Source organism: Ambystoma mexicanum, chromosome 7p (genome assembly GCF_040938575.1).
Source record: "Ambystoma mexicanum isolate Mex_15411 chromosome 7p, UKY_AmexF1_1, whole genome shotgun sequence".
Classification (NCBI taxonomy): Eukaryota; Metazoa; Chordata; class Amphibia; order Caudata; family Ambystomatidae; genus Ambystoma; species Ambystoma mexicanum.
In genome coordinates this window covers 947,937,060-947,957,284 of record NC_090939.1, presented here as the reverse complement: position 1 = coordinate 947,957,284, position 20,225 = coordinate 947,937,060, and positions in this window count along the sequence as shown.

Here is a 20,225-nt window from a genome sequence, read left to right as displayed (position 1 = left end):
ATTCTGCTGATGGCAGCGTAACGCTCACCGCCGCCTGAGCGCATTTAACCTTGTTTCCAGCTACCAGCCTGAGCGCATTTTACCTTGTTTCCAGCTACCAGCCTGAATGCATTTTAGCTTATTTCCAGCTACCAGTCACAGCACTTACCTCGGAATCTGTTTTCAGCAAGCATCATCGTTGACTCTGTTATTCATCATCCATCTCCAGACCTCTGGAAAGCAGCGATAAGATAAAGACAAGGTTAGAATTTGCTAAGACATTACGTTTAACGTCGCACTTTGACAAATCCTTGCGCTTAACCTTAAACCAACACTCATCTTCTGTCGGAACATCGCAGACTCCCTACCCTTCCCATTTGGCCTTGCTCCATGCAGCGCAACTAACGCTGGGCCGCATTTCATCTGTTGGGAGAAGCGGAGGAAAGACATTATTAAAAGATATGGACAATAATCAAGAATCAATATCACAATATTTTAAAACCATACGACATTTACCTTCAGGAGTGGTTAAGCCACAGCTGGTCTGAATTGCCACGCACAATGGGCCAGTGAAGGAACTTGGTCCATCAAGAAGTGCCCCTGCAGTGAGAAGCAGGATGGAGAGCTCGTCATCATTAATCAACAGGTGAGACTATATGGGTCGGCGCATGCTCACCACATTTTGGGAAGAAGGTTTCGTGAGAGACTGCTGTTTCGAGAGAGACAGCAGTCACATAACAGGGAGGATCCACTTCCAGGGAGGGCTGCAACTGTGCCCCTACATCCCCGCAGAGACCAGGTGAGCGTAACATCCACATTCAAGCCTGTGTCTCTGCAGCATCTAACAACTCGGCCGAACTCTTTAAACTCTGCAGGGAGCTTGCCAACCCTGCTCAGTCTCTACCCCTCCTCTTGCCTCCCAGGCTCTCAAAAACCCATGACATCTTGTCCATCCTCTCCTCCCCTTCCCCTCTTATTCCCTCCAGTCGGTGCTTGCTGACCCCCCATTTTTACCACCCCCACCTTCTTTCTCTTTCTTCCCTCTTTTCTCACCTGATGAAGTCGCTAGACAAGTCCGATCTATGAAAGCCTCTTCAAAACAGGTTCCTCCCAGTTCCTCTAAAACCATTAAGGACCACATTGACACCCTCGCTACGGCCTTGCCGATTTTTGCATCCACTCCATTGCCTCAGGATCTTTCCCCTCCCTTTGAAGCACTCCCTTGTGCATACTCTTCTCAAGAAACCCACAGCAGATCCCTCCTGTCCGGCTAACTATCGTCCAATTGCCATTACTCCCTTTCTGGGCAAACGTCTTGAAAAGCTGGCCATCTCTCAGCTTAACCTTCATTCCGATTCTGTTGGCTATTTCCATGAACACCAGTCTGGCTTCAGCGCGGCCAAAAGCACAGAAACTGCACTCCTGAACATCCGTGAAGATCTGCTCTCCAACCTTGACTTTAACATTCCCTCTGTCCTCATCCTACTCAATTTCACTTCGGCCTTCGACACGGTCAACCATACCATCCTGCTCAATCGTCTCTGTGATAACCTTGGTATCACTGATCAGGCACTGGCCTGGCTGATCTCTTTCCTCTCTCTTTCCTCTCTGATTGACCCTCCCAGGTCCAGCTTGGGTCCTTCCTATCATCTATATCATCTATCTTCCTCTCTGTCTGTGGTGTTCCCCAGGGGTCTAACCTCTTGCCCTCGCTTTTTAACAAATACCTGGCAACCCTCGCCCACTGCATTGCCATGTTCTGCTCAAATTTCCAGTGCTACACTGACGACACTCAACTCATTTTCAGGCTGCCCTCGGCCACCTTCTCTCCCTCTCTCATCTCCGATTGCCTAACTGCCATTCAAGATTGGTGTGCCGCCAATGATCTTTGTCTGAATGCCAGCAAGATGGAGATCCTCCTCATCGGCACACCTTCACCATCCTTTCCTCTCACTCTCTGGCCGGCCTCCCTTGGCCCTCCTCCTACCCTAACCTGCAAGGCTAAAAACCTTAGGGTCATCTTCGACTTCACACTTTCCTTCAAGGTCCATATCTCTGAGGTCTCAAAAAAATCAAACCTCCTACTGCACCTCCTCAGAGGCACTCTGACTTGCCTCACCTTCCTCCAGAAGCTCACTGTCTCCCAAGCGCTTGTTCTCTCTAGGTTGGACTATTGTAACAGCCTCTTTCTAAATCTACCTGCCTCTACCCACCGTCCTCTGCAACTAATCCAGAACAGGACTGCAAGACGTGTCCTTGGCCTCAATCCCTGGGATCGTATCTCTCCAGTTCTGAAATCTCTCCATTGGCTCCCAGTGGATGCAAGGATAAAATTGAAAACCCTCTGCATTGTCCACAAGGCTTTCTGGAGCCTGGGTTCAAAATACCTTCAGCTATCCCTCCGCAAATACCTCCCCTCTCAAGCTCTTCACTCCTCTGCCTTTAACTCCCTCAGGGTTAGTCGTTTTCAAAGAAAAAAGCTGGGGGTAGATCTCTGTCTTCGGCTGGAGCCTCTCTCTGAAACAGCCTCCCTGCCACTCTAAAACTTGAGGAGAACCATCTCCGGTTCCAGAAGCACCTCAGGACCTTCCTCTTTGTTTCTGCCTTGTCTCCCCCTCTCCCCTGCTGATCTGCTCTCTTGGCATTGTGCACCTGGCCCCCCCCTGTCCCCTGGGCCCAGGTACCTGCTCACCCTGCCACCCTCCTGCACTGCCTCCTGGCCACCCTTTGCACTGGGGACTGTATCTACACCCACACAGTCCCCCAACCCCTCTTTTTTGTCTGCACTTATCAGACTCACCCAGTCTCCTGCCGTAAACACAGTACTTGCCACTTGCTGGCTGCACTACCTCTGTTTATTGCCTCTATTATCTATTTATTTTTATTAATTTATTTTTATTTATTATTATTATCTTGTCTCCTCTAAGAGTGAAGCACTGACAATGTACCTAAAGATGAAGTAATGGTGAAAATAAGAAGATGACATAGCTTGCTGACCTATAACTCTGCGTTGCTGTAACACAAGGTAGAAAAGACATATAGAAGTTGGCTAAAAAAAGGTCTATACATAACGTTTAGGACGGCCATTGGAAGAAAATGGATGATGGCCTGTGTTAAAGAATCAACCCAGCCACCACAAAATACAAGCCTAGGAGTGCAAATTGAAGAACTGTTGAAGAAGCTGTTTTTGTGTGCAGAATAATGGAGTACCTTGGCCTGGGATCAAGGAAGTTATTTCAAGAGATGGGTGCAAGGCGCAAAGGGAGTCGAATAAACAGACCATGTTTGTAAGACATATTTCTGCTATGATTAGGAGAGATAAGGACATTTGCAGATGCTTAGTGATGAATACCACAAAGGCAAAAGCCTATGTGAGTTGCTATGAGTAAGTCCCTAAAGGCCAGATAGGGTATGGCGGTATCAGGTAATAATATTGCCACATATATGGTCGCCGTAAATAATATCGCCGGGAAAATTTCGTGGCGATATTATTTGGGTGACCATATATATGGCGACAGGGGCAAAAAAAAAAGATTTTAAAAAAAAAAACATTATTACATGGTACCGGTATGGCACCCTGTTTAATAAAATCAAATAGCAGTAATGGAGAGGCTGAAATGGACAAAATCGTGGTCTCCTAACACGTGATGAAGAACTCCAAACAAAGGCTATTCTTTAGAGGTTCGAGTTAAGAAAGTGCTGTGCTTGTACTCCCTCGAATGTCCCAGAACAGTGGGCAGACAACAAGGGCAACTACAAACGATAGATTTTGCCTCAGAATTGGGTTGATGACATATGATGGACTAATTGGGAAACGCCTAGGTTTCGTTTTAACTCACATGCTGCTAGACGAGCCGAAGGTCCAAGGTTGGATAGGGTTCCGACCAATCAAAAAGCCTACCACGCACTTTCATATACAATGTTGCAGTCATTTGTCTGCTGCCATATTCTCTGCTATAATCAGTATGTGCCGTACGTAGAAGTAGCTCAGGGTGTATACTACAGGCAACCAATGAGATATTAACCTTTATATAATTCTAGAAGTAGACATGTTCCCCTATTCCAGTCCCTCTCAGCGATAGATTTTATGAAATGCCACGTAAGGTGACATCATAAATGACGTATGTGAAAGTATATAAACTCTGTACAAGCAACATAATGTGTGAATATTAAGCATCTCCTTTGATATCTGTTATATCTCTGCTTTTTTTATTGAGATTAAAGCAGTATTTTACCATCTTCCATTGCTAGGTCCAGTTATTTGGTCTGAGATATTTACTGGTAATTCCATCTAGCACATAGAAGACGCTTCAAGGTTCTAGAGCACAGCAGGTTGCTACTCCGGCTGCAAATGTCCCACAAAGGCAAAACTTGCCGTAGACCTCGACAAAGCTTGGATAAAGAGGATAAGACCCTTGGTGGCTGTTTGTGACTTTCAGTAGCAATGGGTGCAGTGGCAGAAGTAGGTGTTGGGTTTCAAATTCTCACAGTTTACCACCATTTGGTTCTTCAGTGCTGCAGCTCGGTCCTCAGGATGGCTTCTGGCGGCATGGCTATGACCACTAGACTGCACTGTGGGCCTCCACCATGTCTGGACACTCAGAACGTCTTCTTCAGATTCTGGTGGTGGGAATCCGCCCAGCGGACACGCCACTGCCGGCATCGACCTTGGGTGTTCTCCAGCATGGAAAAGTGGTCAGAGGTTGTGGCAGGGATATCCCTTGAAGGATTCTTCAATCAAGTGGAACTTTGGCAAATGCGGGTGTCAGGCAGCACAATGCCAAAGTACCACCTCGTCTGGGCGGTAGACAGCAGCTTGGCTTCCAGCAGTCACAAACACTCCTCTGGACCCTGGGTGATGCAGTTGGAATTCTCCCCAAGCACCCCTCTTCTGGACTCACAAATCCCCCTTCTCCGAACAGCAGGCACACAGGACTGGCTTCCAATGTACTTCAGAGAAAGAGCAGCAGTTGCACAATGGTCCCTCAAAGCTCAGGAAGCTTTTGGATTTCATTTAGAGTAGCAGCAGCAGACTTTTTCCTCCAGCTGGGCTCCAGGGTACAACTTCTTCTTACTTCAGCTTCCTGCTTCAGCTTCGACTTCAGCTTCTGAACAAGGAGGTGAGTGTGGGAGCCATTGACATACAAAACACTCCCTATTCACTCAGGCAAGCCCATCACACACAAGTGTATTCATGCAGGCAGCACTCAATCAGGCTCACAAGCATTCAGGCCATTCACCAAAATCCGAACAACCAAAACACAGGATGTGGATTGTAGGCAACTCCCAGCCTTTCAGAGCACTACAATGCATTCATACCAGTTGCAGTTAGGGTGGGTTCAGGCATTGTGTCACACAACTAAATCAGACACCCACAACACTGAAGGCATATTGACTCCTAAATCCATTCATACAGGCTCCACCTAAAGGTGGACCTTCAGCACACAGTCCCTCGGAAGCCTCCAGTCAGTCTACAATTGGTTTCCCCCCAGGACCATATAGGGTTCTTCCACCCAACAACCACTGAGCAGAAGGAACAGAGCCAGGGCTGCTCAGTGCCCATCTTTCCTTTGTTCAGGAATCCATGTATTCCTATGGCAGGGGCTGCGTTTACAAAAATGGTGGACACCCAGAGCCTCTGCCAGGTCAGCATGTAGCTGCCACCGGACCATACCCTGCTCTGTGGACAGCACACAGGTGCCGAAAAAAAACACATACAAGGGGTACAATGGTGTACCACTACCCATGGGTGCCATAAGGCTAGTTCATGGGTATTGTTCACCAAATGTCAAAATGAAGAGCTGCACTGCCAGAGGTCCAGGCAGGACCCTTATGCCAGAAAACATACACAGAGAAGTGGTAGGACAAGGACTAGGAGGCCCTGTCCCTCCAAAAGGCATTTGCAGCATCACAATGATGAACCCTAGTAATGATTCTCACTCCTCTTATTACTTGGCTTTCAACTAGAACAAGTATGATGAACCCAGTGATGATTTTTTTCTCTCCTAATTGCTTTGGTTTTTACTGGGACAAGTACGAGGGACTGAATACTGACTCTCAATTTCCTTATTACTTTGAATCTCACTGGAATGAGTATGATGGATCCAGTGATAATTTTCACTCTTCTTGTTACCAGTGATGATTCGTAACAATACTGTGATGAATATGAGTATAGTACTTGTTTTACTTGTTGCCTTGTCTGCCGCTCTTGCTGTTACCTTCATGGTGTTGGGGCCACGTCACTGGGTTGATAGATCGCCTCTTGGGTTTTTCTCTGTGAGTCAGGACAGCTTCATTGGTCTCTTACTTGCTCCTTGACACTCTCTGCGGTATCGCTCCATCTGTGGTTTCACTGATTGGGCTCTGTTTTCCAGTATCCATGCTCGACAAGTCTGAATGTCCCTCTTCAGTGACCTGCATCTGATTGTTCAGCTCTCCAGAGCTTCAGTTCTTCCAAGTGCAACTCGGACCCTGTCGTCGGTAAGCTTCCTCCCTGCGTAAAAAACCATGGGCCTCATTACGAGTCTGGTGGTAACTGTGGCGGTAATACCGCCTGGTTACCGCCGGACTCGTATTACCATTCCGCCTCCGTGATTCCCAGAATTACCGGGGCATTACAACCCCGGTTTCCCGGGAATCATGGAGGCGGAATGGTGTTAATCCCCATTCTCATTGAGTCCTATGGGATTCAATGGGAATGGGGATCATGGAAACACCGGCAGCATCTCGTAATGCTGCTGGTGTTTCCTCGTCCGCCTGCAGGCGGGCGGTGTTAAACCCGCCCGGTCAGACCTGGCGGGAACATCACCTCCTGCCTGCAGGAGTTGTGATCGCCCGGCATGGAAACAACGGTGGCGGCGGGTTTACCGCCACCGTTGTTTCCATACCAGGCGATTTGTCATGAGGCCCTATGTCTCCTTTTCTTCTATTGCATCGCTGCCACCAGCTTTGAGCTTCCCGGGTTTTTCTTGTAATGGAGTCTCCTACTCCAGTAGTCATGATGCTGTGCCGGGGCTTGCCCTACAAAATAGTCCCTCTTTTGTGTTGGACTGATATTCATTATTGTTGCATTGATTTTCCTCGTCACAGTACCAGGCAGGTAATTTCTTTCAGGCTGAAGATATCACAGTTGCAAAATATAGTGATTCTTCCTGTTCTCATCCAGAAGGTTTCATTAACTTGTATTAGGTAGAGAGTTTTCCCCTATGGAGGGTAACGCATAGCTGGCTCAATTGCCAGGGCTCACAGGGAAAGGTTCCCCACTTGGTAGAAGTGACACAATCCAGCAAATCATCACAATATGTTCTAGCGTTTAGATGGTACGGGGTGAATCCATTTTTACTAGAATCAGGCATACAATGAGTAGCTTTCTATGGGGTGGAGAGGTAGGACAGTGTCTGATTGAGTGTTGGTGACAGAAAAATAATTTAAGTGTTGGATCTCCACAGGATTTTCTTTACTGCCTGCGGGAGAAGCACAACACCCAAGAATGTGGATAATTCCAATCCATGCATCCCAAAGCCCTCCAGGAAAGGACGGGAACATTCTCCACATATTTCCACACGGAAAAGGGAACGGGCATGGTCTCAGTCAAAAGGCATGAAGTGGATAAGCATAAGAAGACGACACACTATAAGCCATTTGCTGATGCTTCTTCCTATAATTATCTTCATCTTCCAAAAAGAGGAGTTATTGTTCGAAAAACTCTCCAGAAGTATCACTGCATGTACCATTTCCTACCCAATTTTCCACCTAGGTGAATGGGCGAATTTTCCTTTGATGATGCTAGACATCTTCGCAAAGACCCCGGTGCTGACAACTTCAACCTTGGCACCAATAGTGCCATTGGTTCCATTGTGGCCTGCTGTGTTACCTCAGATCAGCAGGGCATCATTCCCACACAGCTAAGGGCTCATGCCTGATCTCCAAGGGCAGTGATATATCCCAGCACCAACCTGCTCTGCCCTAGACTTAAACAGCGTTGGTGCAGATTCGCACCAACGGCACCACAGCCTCTCTGGAATAAGCCTGGCTACTGTTGAGGACATTTATGTCCAAAATGGGTAACTCTTTCGGCGAGCAAGGGGAACTGGTTCTTTTAGGAATTCAACCCCTTTGTTCCAGATAAGAGAGAGACTTCCCAGAAAACTTTTATTACCAGATCTACAAGGCCTGTTCTCAGATCTTCAGGAGGGCAGCACACTTGACACCTTCCAAGAGCTGGATATCTTTTCATTGTCTTCCGCAGGAAAGTCTCAGGCATCTTTCCAGAGACTAATGGCCAAAGTTTCTGCTGCCCTAAGATTGTCAGCCCCGGCCAGGCCCAAGGTCCAGTTTGAGTTAATCAACATCCTGGATGATGGGCCCAAGAAGGAGACCTTGCTAATATTCAATGCAGCTGTAGAGGCACCAGTGCTGGTGAGAAAACACCACCCAGCTCTCTCAGATCTGGCCTTTTTGTTCACCTATGGCTCGGAGATATATAATATATAATGAGTAATGTGTACCGTGCCTGGACGCAAGTGTTTCTAGGCGTGACAAGACAAGGGGGGAAGAAAGAGGGTGGAAAAAACAAACAATCTTACTAGGCCTTGTGTCATTCAGATGGTGCAAGTGCAGACAACCCAAAGTGGAGGGGGAAGTACTAGGCAGGGGCAAGGTGGAAGTGCCATCAGGGCAGCATTGGTCAGAGTATGTGCAGCCAGGGAGTCGTGGCTCTGGTTAAGTGCAAGGAGGCACGGGAATGTAGGTTTACAGTTACAGCCCCTAAGTGAGTGGTAGGCCCGGAGGCAGTGCAGGGGAGATTGGTCATGGAGGGCCCTGGTACCCAGTGAGATTCTGGGAGTAGCCAGGCAACCACTCAGTGCAGCAGACAGGGGGAGTCAGCAGGTGAGAGAAAGAGAGAAAGCAGAGGTGAAAAGGAAGGTCTTGAGCTGCTTCCGCAATTTCAGGTGGTCCGGCTCAAGTTTGAGAGGGACAGGGATACCATTCGAGAGAGAGGCACCTGCAGAGGCGAGAGACCTACCACCTACTCTCTGCCTTTAGAAGCATCTGACCCTTAGAGAGTTGGAGGTGACTGAGCGAAGGGCTTGAGAAGGCAGGTGTTTTGGAAGAGAGAGTTGGATGAAGTGTGGGCCCCGGCGTTAGGAGGCATTGTGGGCGATGCAGAGGGTCTTGACCTTGATCCTTGCCGACACCGGAAGCCAGTGGAGGGATTTCATGGCTGGAGAGATATGGTCCCTTGGCTTGAGTCAAAGGACAAGTCTTGCAGTCCTGTTCTGGATTAGTTGCTGAGGGCAGAGAGTAGAGGAAGGCAGACTGAGAAAGAGGCGGTTGCAGTAGTCCAGCCTAGAGAGAACTAGGGCTCTGGAGACAGTGAGCCTATGGGGGAAAGTGAGAAAAGGAAGAATACCTCTGAGGAGGTACAGCTGGTAGTGGGCCTTCTTGGCAAGGTCTGCGATGTGAGGAGAGAAGGAGTGAGTGGAGTCGAAGATGACACCAAGGTTTTTTGCCTCACAGGAAAACGAAGGAAGAGGGCCCAAGGAGGGTGGCCAGAGTGAAAGAGGGAAAGCGGTAGCAAGGGTCCCAACGAGAAGGATCCTAGTCATACTGGCATTAAGGCAGAGATCGTTGGAGGCAAACCATTCCTGAATAGCAGATAGAAAGTCAGGAATGAGCGAGAGAGGAGAGAAGGCTGAGGGAAGCCTGAAAGCGAGCTGAGTGTCATCTACATAACACTGAAAGTTAGAGGAGAAGGAAGAGATCAGGTAGGCCAAAGGGGGCAAGTAGACATTGAAGAGCCAGGGCGAGATGTTAGAGCCCTGGGAAATACCACATGAGGAGAGAGAGGTGGTGGACAGAAAGTACCCAAGTTGGACCTGGGAGGGTCAGTCCAGGAGGAAGGAGGTCAACCGCTCCTCACAGAGTTGATTTATCAGGATTGTGTGATTGACTGTGTCAAAAGCAGATGAAAGGTCAAGAAGGATAAGGACAGAAGGAAAGCTTGAATCAAGATTAGTGAGCAGATCTTTACCAGTGTTCAGGAGGGCAATTTCTGTGCCTCTGAAGCCAGACTGATGGTCATGGAGACAACCAAAAGATTCAGTGTGGAGAGTAAGCTGGGAGATGGCCAGCTTTTCCAGGAGTTTGCCCAGTAAAGGAGTGATAGAGATCAGGTGATAGTTTGCCGGACAGGTAGGATCGTCAGAAGACTTTTTAAGGAGGGGGTGCGCAAGGGAGTGCTTGAGAGAGCGAAACAGTGATTGCAGAAATCAGCCAAGGCGGAAGCAATGTTGTCATTGTGGTCCTTGATGGTTCTGGAGTAGCAGAGGAGCACCTGTTTGGAAGACACTTTCATGGATCGGACCGGTCTAGAAACATCCTCAGGGGCAATCAGTGAGAATGAAGAGAAAGGAGGAAGAGAGGGAAAGGGGGCCCGACCGGGAGAGGTAGAGGACGAGGAGAGCGATGACAGGATGTCCTGAGTTTTATTGGTGAAGTGGGAAGCCAGTGTCATTCAGAGGGCATGGGAGGGAATAGAAGAGGTAGAGACTGAAGAAGGATTGGCCAACTCCTTGCCGATTTTAGAGTTTGACCGTGTTGTTAGAGGCCGCAGAGACGCAGGCTTGGATGTGGACTTGCTTCTTGAACAGGACAGAGAGTCTGTATTGCCTTTGGAGCAGGTGGCAGGCCAGCTTGTCAGAGGATGTGCCTGATGCCCTTCACTTCCTCTCAGCCACACTGCACTTGCATTTTAGGGCAGCGAGGTCGGAGTCATAGCAAGAGTTGCACTTGGTGGTAGGCTTCAGGCGGAATCTCATGACAGGGGCAAGGATGTCCAGAGTATTGAAGAAAGGAAGATGCAGGTTAGAGAGGGCTGTGTCAGAGTGTAAGTCAGCCACAGGCATAGGAGGAGCAGAGAAATTAACTACAAAGGGATCCACTGAAGCACTCTTCATGGGCCAAATGACCGAGAAGGTAGGTGGCAGTGCTGGGGTGGGCTTAACCTTGGGGTCAGAGAGTTTCAGGTGAGAGGAGAGCAGAAAGTGATCAGTGCAAGAGAGAGGAGTAGCGAGAGGGTTGGAGAGTGGGATGTTTGAGGACATGTGAACATCCAAGGTTTGCCCGGCAGAGTGTGTCGGACCAGAGGGTAGAATGGAAAGAGAGAGAGAGTGTCGGAGAGGGTGCGGAAGAGCCCAGTGGAGGGTTTAGAAGCATCCAGGTGGATGTTGAGGTCACTGACGCTACCTGGCCAGGTGGTCTATAGATGGTGGCCACAGTCAGAGAGAGGCCAGGAGAGAGAGACTGCAGACCAGGCATTCAAAGGAGGCGTAGGCCTGCGTAGGAATGACAGAAGCAAGGATCCACGCCCGGAAAGATCAGAGCTACTCCACTCCAGGACAGTTGGTTCTGGGTTCAGGGAGGATCTTGTAGCCATCAGGGAGGAGAGTGTCAAAACTCATGGCAGAGCTGGCCGTGAACCATGTCTTGGTGAGAGCGAGGAAATCCAGGTCAAGTTCTTCAAGGAGGTGACAGCTGTCAGAGGAGTGCTTGACACCAGAACAAGAGTTGAGAGTAGCAACAGGGAGCAGGTGCCCATATTTGAAAGACTTCTGTGGTGGGGACAGGCATGAGCTATGCCCAGTGGAAGTGGTAGAGGGGTCTGAGAGTGGGCCGAGTTGGTAGAAGGAGGTGGCATAGTAGCCAGAGAGGAAGAGGAGGGTGCCCGAGAGGCAGAGGAAAAAGGAGGTTGCCAGGGGAGTTGCTAGGTCTGGAAAAGACCGGGGGCTACGCTGATGTCGGAACTGTTGGTACTGGGGGCTAGCTAGTTTTTTGGCTGTAGCTCCTGAGATTCTATCCGGGGCTATAACCAAAAGATCAGGGGCTATAGCCCCCTTATTCCCCCCCCTAGCAACGCCCCTGGAGGTTGCAGAGGAGCCAGAGAGGTGCTAGTAGGAGTAGGAGAAACAGGAGAAGGCAGGAAGTTGATAAGACACCGGAGGCGCCTATTGAAAAGGAGGAGATTGGGCTGAGGGTACGGTGCCATTCAGATAGACCTTAATGATGGTCTTGGAGAAGTGAAAGGAGGCCAGGAGGGCTTTCCACCGAGTGCCACCATTAAAGGGAGGGGAGGAGAAAGGAGACAGAACGGAGACCATATAAGTGGTGCATAGGTGGGGAGAGGGAACGACAAAGAGGATGTCTGTGAGAGTCTGTTTGGAGGAAGCACTGATGTAGGTATAAGCGATAGGGAGGCCTGGGTTGGAGACCAGGATATTCCTCTTGAACATCTTCCTTCCAAACTTAGTGAGATGGATAGCATAGGAGATAGAGTAGCAGTTAGAGAAGATGGGAGAGATTGAGAGCACCATAGAGGGTGCGAAAAGGAGGGAGGGGAGAGTAAGGACAGAGAAAGCACAGTCACAGCTGAGCACCACAGGAAGCACCGGGGAGGGAGGGTCACACAGACAGAGGAAAACGGGGGGCAGTAAAACAACACACTACAGGGGAATGCAGGTGCAGTGGGGGGTGGCAGGGAACAGGGTACTGCAAGATTTGGCTTTCCTAAAAAGAGGGTAAAAAGGCCTAGTTTCGACACAGACAGCACTGCAACACAATTTGACTCTTCTAGGGAGATGTGAGTGATGGCCAAGCAATACGGGTCACTGATGCTTATGAATGTAGCTGTAAGATCAGTAGAGTAATTAGAGGCGAGGGTCAGTTTAGTGGAGCGACCCACTGCGCCTACTTTAGCAGTCACAGCAGGTTGACGGCTGAAAGCTTCTTGCTTCTCCAGCTGACACCAGCAGACACCACCTGGAGCTGCTTCCACTGGAGCTGTCCTTAGCCCTGGGGTCCTTCGTTGGTCCTTCACTTTCAGTCCTCAAGTCACCACAAACTCCCCCCAGCTCCGGAGGGTGAAGAATGCTGCTGGGGGCTGAGAAGTAAGTCAGGAGACCCTTGCAGCTGGAAGGGCCAGTGAGAGCTTGGTGGTAGAGGCTGCAATGGCCAATTTGAAGACATCAAAGTCAGAAGGGGGTCAGTTCAATTATCCTTTCGAATGTGAATGGATACAATCACAACTGGGCCCTTTGCAGGGCCCTTCATTCTACTAATTAAAGTGGTAACAATATGGGATAATTATTGCCTCCAAACCCTTAATGGTTAAAAGGGAGTCCTGGAAATATGCGATTCCTTTAAAGTTTCCCAGACACCCAGTACTTGGTATTGAGCTCGCCGCTCAATCAGTATCTAAGGAATTCTTATGTAGCTGCGTAATGTGTATAATCGGGTTACTAATAAATCTATAAATAATGCAATTGAATTAGTTTGGAACCTTGTAGAAACAAGAATGAGCCATGGGAAATTGGAACACCAAATCATACTTGTGGGTGATTTATGGGAAATACCTTACCTGGAGCCACCATTGATGGGTAGGGCACACCCGATGGCTCTTAGTTGTGCCACTACATGTTAGGAAAGATTTTGTAATTGTAGGTAATTTTCCTTCCATGAGGCGACCCTAAGGCTCCCCAGCAGCACTGCCCATAAAGGAGTTGTGTTCTGCAATAGTAAAATACAGATGCCTTTAAGAGTTATGGAGAAAATAGACTCCATAGTACAGATAAAATACAAAGAATAGAGTTCCAAAAGACAGCCTAAAAGAATAAATGATCGGAAGAAGGCTCCACTCATTCAGGTTTAAAGAAAAAGGTCCAGAAGTCCAACAAAAAGTGCTGAGGGTCTCACTAGGTGTTAGGAAAGATTTCGTAATTGTGGGTAATTTTCCTTCCATGTGGCAACCCCTAAACTTTTTGCTGTTGTTTTTCACCTTGTTCTCGACTTTGCCAGAGAAGTGCAGCCTTCTGCCGCACTCCTCTGGGCTTTCGCTCCTTTCTTACGGGGAAACTGACATGCCCTTAAGACAGTCAGTACCGGGAAACGCTGTTTTCCGTAGTTTCTTTCATCATGTTGCGGCTTTCGTGCAACATGACACAAGAGGGCACTGTAAGCTAAGTTACTGCTCTCTTGGGTCTCTAGCCTTCTACAGGCCCTAGATACTCGTTTTGGATTGTAACTGATCGGTGCAAGTAATTCACGGACGGGAATGGTGGCAGCGATCGTTTCTTGTGTTTTGAGCTCCTTTTGGCGTTTTAAGCGCGTTTCTCACGCTTAACCCAAAATGGTGTCCTGGCTCCCAAAATGGCCAGACCACGAGGCTCCTTTATCCTGTCCGCTGACCGTCTTGCTCCCTTCACCTTCCCCAGGTCGAGCCGACTCGGGGCCTTCCTTATTTGGGCATGTACTTTCCTGCGAAACACGGATGCTTTTGCGGGCTTCTACATGCCTGGTGTGTACCTCCAGGATGTGGGCTGGGATGTCTGGTCCCAATACACATCCTGGGTGCCAGAGAGTCTAGGGTGGTGTGAATGCCTGGGAGCACCGTGGTCCGTGATAGGTCCACGAATGGTGTGAGTGTTGATGAGCGGATCTCCCATTGGGTCCCCTCCGTTTTGGCGCGAAGGGAACCGTGGATAAGAGGGGGCTGGAAACACCACTACCATGTCGATCTCCTGAGTTCTCACGAACGAAGGAATACAGGAGCCAAGTATCCTGCAACCAAGAGGCTGAACCGAGGAATCGCTGGTGACCCGCTGAAGGACTGCTCCTCTGCACTGCTGTCGCCTTGTGAAACCCTTTTCACCTTTGATCGAACCAGAAGGCCTGTACTGGTACTTCGACCCTTGGAATAGCGGGGACAGCTATTCTCGGCATCTTCACCATCTCCTGCTAGTAAGCCTTCAGAAGCGTCTCTGGGCCATCCAGCAGAATGACCAGCCTACACAGGAGTCTTGCTCTGTAACCGCCGCCAGGTGGTGTAGTATTTCGAGTCCTTGTCACTCTCACACGATTCGTACACTTGGCGTTCCCAGGTCTGAAGTGAGTAGTGTACATTTGGCTCAGATACACACGGCCGCTCCGTTGCCCTGCTGTGGTAACAAACTGTGTGGGTTCCTTCGTTTGGGACGTCTTTTACTCAACACGACGACGAGACGTCCCCTGCTCTTCTGAACCTGCCAGCGACTGAAACTGACGCGGAGAAGCCTGGGTCTGCTTGCATCGGGGACCGGTGAGTAGCATAGCTAGGAACTGGTCGCCCTCCTGCAGGAGCCCATAGCTTTTCCCCGCTGTGTCAAAACAGCACGCCTTTCCGTACTCACGCTCTGCTTCTACCCACAGTGGAGGCTGCGCTTGAGTTGCGGAACACTGTTCTTCTTCAATTGTGCACTAAACTGAACTGCCTTATTTCCCTCGAAGAGACTCCCCTTTTGCCCGTTGGCACCAGCGTCGGCAGGTACTTTTGAGCACAAGGCTCCACTCTTCGTAGGGCTCCGACTTCCTTTTAGTTAGGTGCCTCTGAAGGCGGACTGGGTCTAAGCATTATTTCACACTGCCTGTTTTCCTTCCCTTTTAGGTGGACTACACATTTCGTGCATCTAACGCTTGAGACTTGTTGTATTTGTATATATATTGTATTGGTATGGTATGTGTTGGTTTACTAGAGTTGTATTGTGATTTCTCGCTACGGTCATTGTTTTAAAGGCCTTGGAATAAATGTGTATATATTTTTCATATAACACCTGTTTGGAGTAGTTTGTAAGTGTCCTTGCTTTGTGTGCTCATTGCGGGCTTTCAGTCACCCTCACCCCTCTTGAGACCTAGGCTTGACCGGCGCGATCGCTACCTTGATTGGTCTGGCTTGTCCAGAGGTTACCCTGTTCCAAGTAATTAGGTTGGCCTTCTGAACTTCTGCGCCACCAGGACAGAGTTCAGTAATCCGTCTTAACCCTACACTTCTTGGCATGGGGCCTAGGGCTTGTAATGGCCACTTTAGAAAGGACCAGTCGGCAAAACCAACTTTTGAAAGGGAGAGAAGCATCTAGACAATGCCAATGAAATTATGGGGTAGTGCAAAAGATTTTGAAGTCTTGAACAAACAGGGGAGTGATCACAAGCCATTGTTTTTGAAGCTGTCTTATCTGGGCAATTATAAGAGTGACCTCTGCAGTAATCCCAGTTGCTCTGTCCACATCCAGGGCCAATGTAAACAGCAAATAAAATGGGCTGATCTCGACTTGGTGCAATTAAGACCAGACATCTACTCTCTTGTCTGACCTGGAACATCTGTCTCTGATGGAATCCAATGAGGTAGCCATCTTCTCTGTCTACGATAAACTGCTCCTGTCCATACAACCCTTTGTCACTAAACCCAGTAAAAGTGTAAAGAAACGTGCAATAAAATATCATGGCTTGTTTGGTGAGTATTGTAGGATAGTGAAGTCTGACATCTTGAATTGTTTAAAAAGATGCCATGGTCCAGATAAGACTGAGTTGAGATTATTTAGGGCATACTAAAAATCCTTGATAACAGCAAAAAAAGATGGCTATGCACAGCAAAATGGGATGAAATGCAGGAAGCCACTCGATGCAAGGATTCCCCCAATTCTTGGAGGATAGTGAGCTGGAATAAAGAAGGGCATAGCAGGGATGTGGTGGCAGACATAAGCCCAAATACTTGGAAGAAACACTTACAGGCCCTTTATGGAATGGGAGATATGCCAGTTGTCCAGAGCATTGACCTAGAGAACTGGGACAGAGGGAATGTTACCATCCCAATTCATCTTGAACTATGGAAAGTTTGTAATGTAATATCTTCTGAGAAGTGTGGAAAAGCACCTGGCCCAGACTTAATTCCTATTGACTTAATCAAGGACAAACCAACAGTATGGGCACCAGCACTATGGCTTCTCTTTAACACAGTTCTTAAGCACAATACGGTCCCCCCTGCCTGGCAAAATGCAACAATATTTCTGATATGTACGAAGGGGTGGCGACCCAGGGAATTTTAGGCCTATTTCCCTATTAGATGGAATGGGCAAAATATTTGCTAGAATTATTTACAAGCACCTATAGGAGTGGGCGACACAGGGAACCGTGATCTACCACCTGCAAGCTGGCTTTTTACCAAAAATAAGCACAATGAACCTGGCCTTTCGTCTCCACATGATCACGCAGAAATATACAGCCCAGAAAAAGATTAAGGTATTTTCTGCTTTCATCAACCTTAGGGCCGCGTGTGACTGCGCGTCACAGGAGATGGTGTGGTCAATACAGCTAAAAAGAGGAGTACCCGTGGACCTCCTGCAGATAATAATCCAAATTTACTCTAGCAATACTGCCTCTGTCCATTGGGGGCTGGGGAAGACCTCATGGACTCATACAGGATATTTTTATTTTTTGTGTTTAATTTTGGTTGGCTGAATTATTCAACCTTTCAAAATTGTTTACATAATACAAATAAAATTTAATTTTACACAAAGTTCAATTTTTTGACATCAATTGAGACATTAAAAAAACAAGGAAGAAAAAGAAGCAGAGTTTCATAAAATAAGCTTTGACTATTAACGATAATTCATTCTTCAAGTATGCCAATGTGCAGTTTGAATCCCTATAATTCACATTGTATGTCGCATATCACCATACAATTTTCAAACAAGATTTGAATCTAGTTTAACTGAGGTGGAATAACAGTATTAACAAATTGAACAAGAGCAATCCGAGTGGCTGTTTTTGTATTAGTCAATAGGAAATTCCATATTCATTCAGGGTAACTAGGGGAGTGAATCAGGGATGTGTCCTCACCCCCCTCCTGTTTTTGATGTACATTGATGAAGTAGTTTGCTATCTGAGGATGAAATCCCTGGATTGTCCACAGCTGGGCCAAGAAGCGTGTCTGGTACTCCTTTTTGCAGACGAGGCAGTCCTCTTATCCACATCTGTAAGGGGGCTTGCGGTCACCCTAAAGGCTTTCGCAGAGAAATGCTTGGATCTTCATTTTAAGATCAATATAGGGAAAAGTAAACTACTCGTTTTTTGCTCAAAATTCAGCAAATTTGTGAAACTTAAGTTGGCTTTTAATGGCTCCCCCCTTGAACAAGTGAGACAATATGACTATATAGGCGTGAGATTTAATGACCAAGGCAACTGGCCATCGCAGATGCTTAAATCCAGGCTACCCTTGGAAAAATATGCGGGGGGACAATAAGGAGATTTTTTCTTACACACGGCCAAGGCCCTATTTCACCTGCTAAACCAGCAGCGATATATGGGACTGAAATTTGGCTAACCATAAATTGGGTCTGGCAGAAAGATCTTTCATGAAAAAGCTACTTGGGTTGGTCAAAATCATGCTTGAGCATTCCCATTTAGGAGGGCCTAATTAGACCAGCAATTTACTGGCTGAGGTTGTGGTTGATCCCGGAGTTAAAAAACATTTTGTGAAGTCCTCATCCATTTATTGGATGCCGAGGGTGGTGATCCCTGCCTTAGTTCCAACATGTCAAAAAATCTTTATTGCAAATTGAATTGGGAGATCTGTGGCTGGATCCCCTGGGAATTATTCCAGGTGACATAGCAAAAGATAAAAGTACCTCACAGAGATTGATTGACCCTGAAATATCCAATGGTTGTAATGGGTTATCTTCAGGAATCACATACTTGGCTAACAAGTCACGGGGTTCAAAAAATATGTAGACCAGGTCAACAACCCACTTGTGCGCAGCCTGTATTTCAGGTTCAGATTCTCCCAATTGAACCTAGAATGCCACACCAAAAAATGGGAACCTGATGGAAATGAACTATGCCTAGCTTGCGGATCTGGCCAAGAATCCTTGAACCACTTTTTATTCTTTTGTCAGGGTTACCTTGTGGCAAGAAGCAAGTTCTTAAAAACCATATGTAATATACATATGTCATATGCCGAATAAGTAATGCGCTCCTGCTCTTTAGAAGCAGTCATGACATAAAAGTTGTGTTATCTTCACCAGGTCTGGTGAATAAGGGCAAAAATCATAAAAGCCGGAAGCCCGGAGCTATGATAAATGCGCATTTTATGAGACTGCTGCAAATACCTACTCCAGTTAATACCATTTATTATGTCAATATTGGAGCTTTTATTATGTGTTAACTAATCTGTGCACTAGATTGATTGATCGATCGAAGAATGTTTTAGGTTTTAATAACTATTTTGTACCTTATTTTTGTATTGGACCTTAATGCATTTTGAGCTCTGAAACTATTGTTCATATTTTGTGTCTATTGCTAATATATGTGATATGTGTTTATGGCATATGACTGTATTGTCCAATAAAAGTTAAATGAAATAAAAGTAAAAGATGACAGTTTATAGTGATGAATGATTTTATCATTGTGAGGGACTTCATTTTTAGAACAATGGGTCTGACTGTGATTTTGGCTATATTTTTTCTCAAATTCCTGCCATTCTTTAATACTGTTACCACATGCGAAAAGCATGTGGTAATGCCAAGGGTCCTATCGAACTCCATTGGGAAAAGGTGGTATTAGAGCATGTACTACCACATGGGTAGTACCACTTTTGGTAACTCATTTATCTGGAGGTAATTACACCTGCACACATGAAGGGACATTTTAGTATTTTCAGCAACAAATTTGGCATAGTGGTAAAACCGGAAGTAATTCCAAATAATGCCAATTGTTACGAATGCCACCATCTCCTACATCGACCCACACTCCATTCACAGTTCTCCCCTGCTGTACTTTAGATTGCAAATAGGATTTGGCTGTTTACCACACAGCCTTAGTTGTGATATCAATTTGAGAAGTAGTAACAAAGTGCAGTCAAAATGCAAAGGGGCTGTCCTCTTTCCGTATAAATCCTTTATAATGCATTAGTCCACAAAATAGATTCAAACTTGCCAGTAAATGGTTAAATACACAGTTTCCATCATGTTCTGAAAAAATGTCAGAAAAGAATGCACTTTTGATTGTGCTAGTGTTTTGATTTTATTTTAAACTGTGCTGCCTTGGACCACTTGTTAATGCTGTCAAGTGAGTGGATGTTATGTGACTATTGTGTCTCCTTAATTGAATAAAATGCCTTGATTGCAAAAATAATTTATTTTTTAGTGCTTTACTGGGCTTGCCCCATTTAGATTTTCCACTGCCATAAAAGGTCCTGTTGCATATTTGATTTGTTTTCGGTGCCCGATTCAATAGAGTCAGTATTCTGCATGGCCAGTGGATGAACCATGTTAAGAGTTTCATATTTATTTTGGAATGTACGCTGGTTCATGTTTTCAACTGATTTTAAATGACCGCATTAGAGAACTTGATCACAGAACAGCTTCAACGTGCTGCTAAAAGCA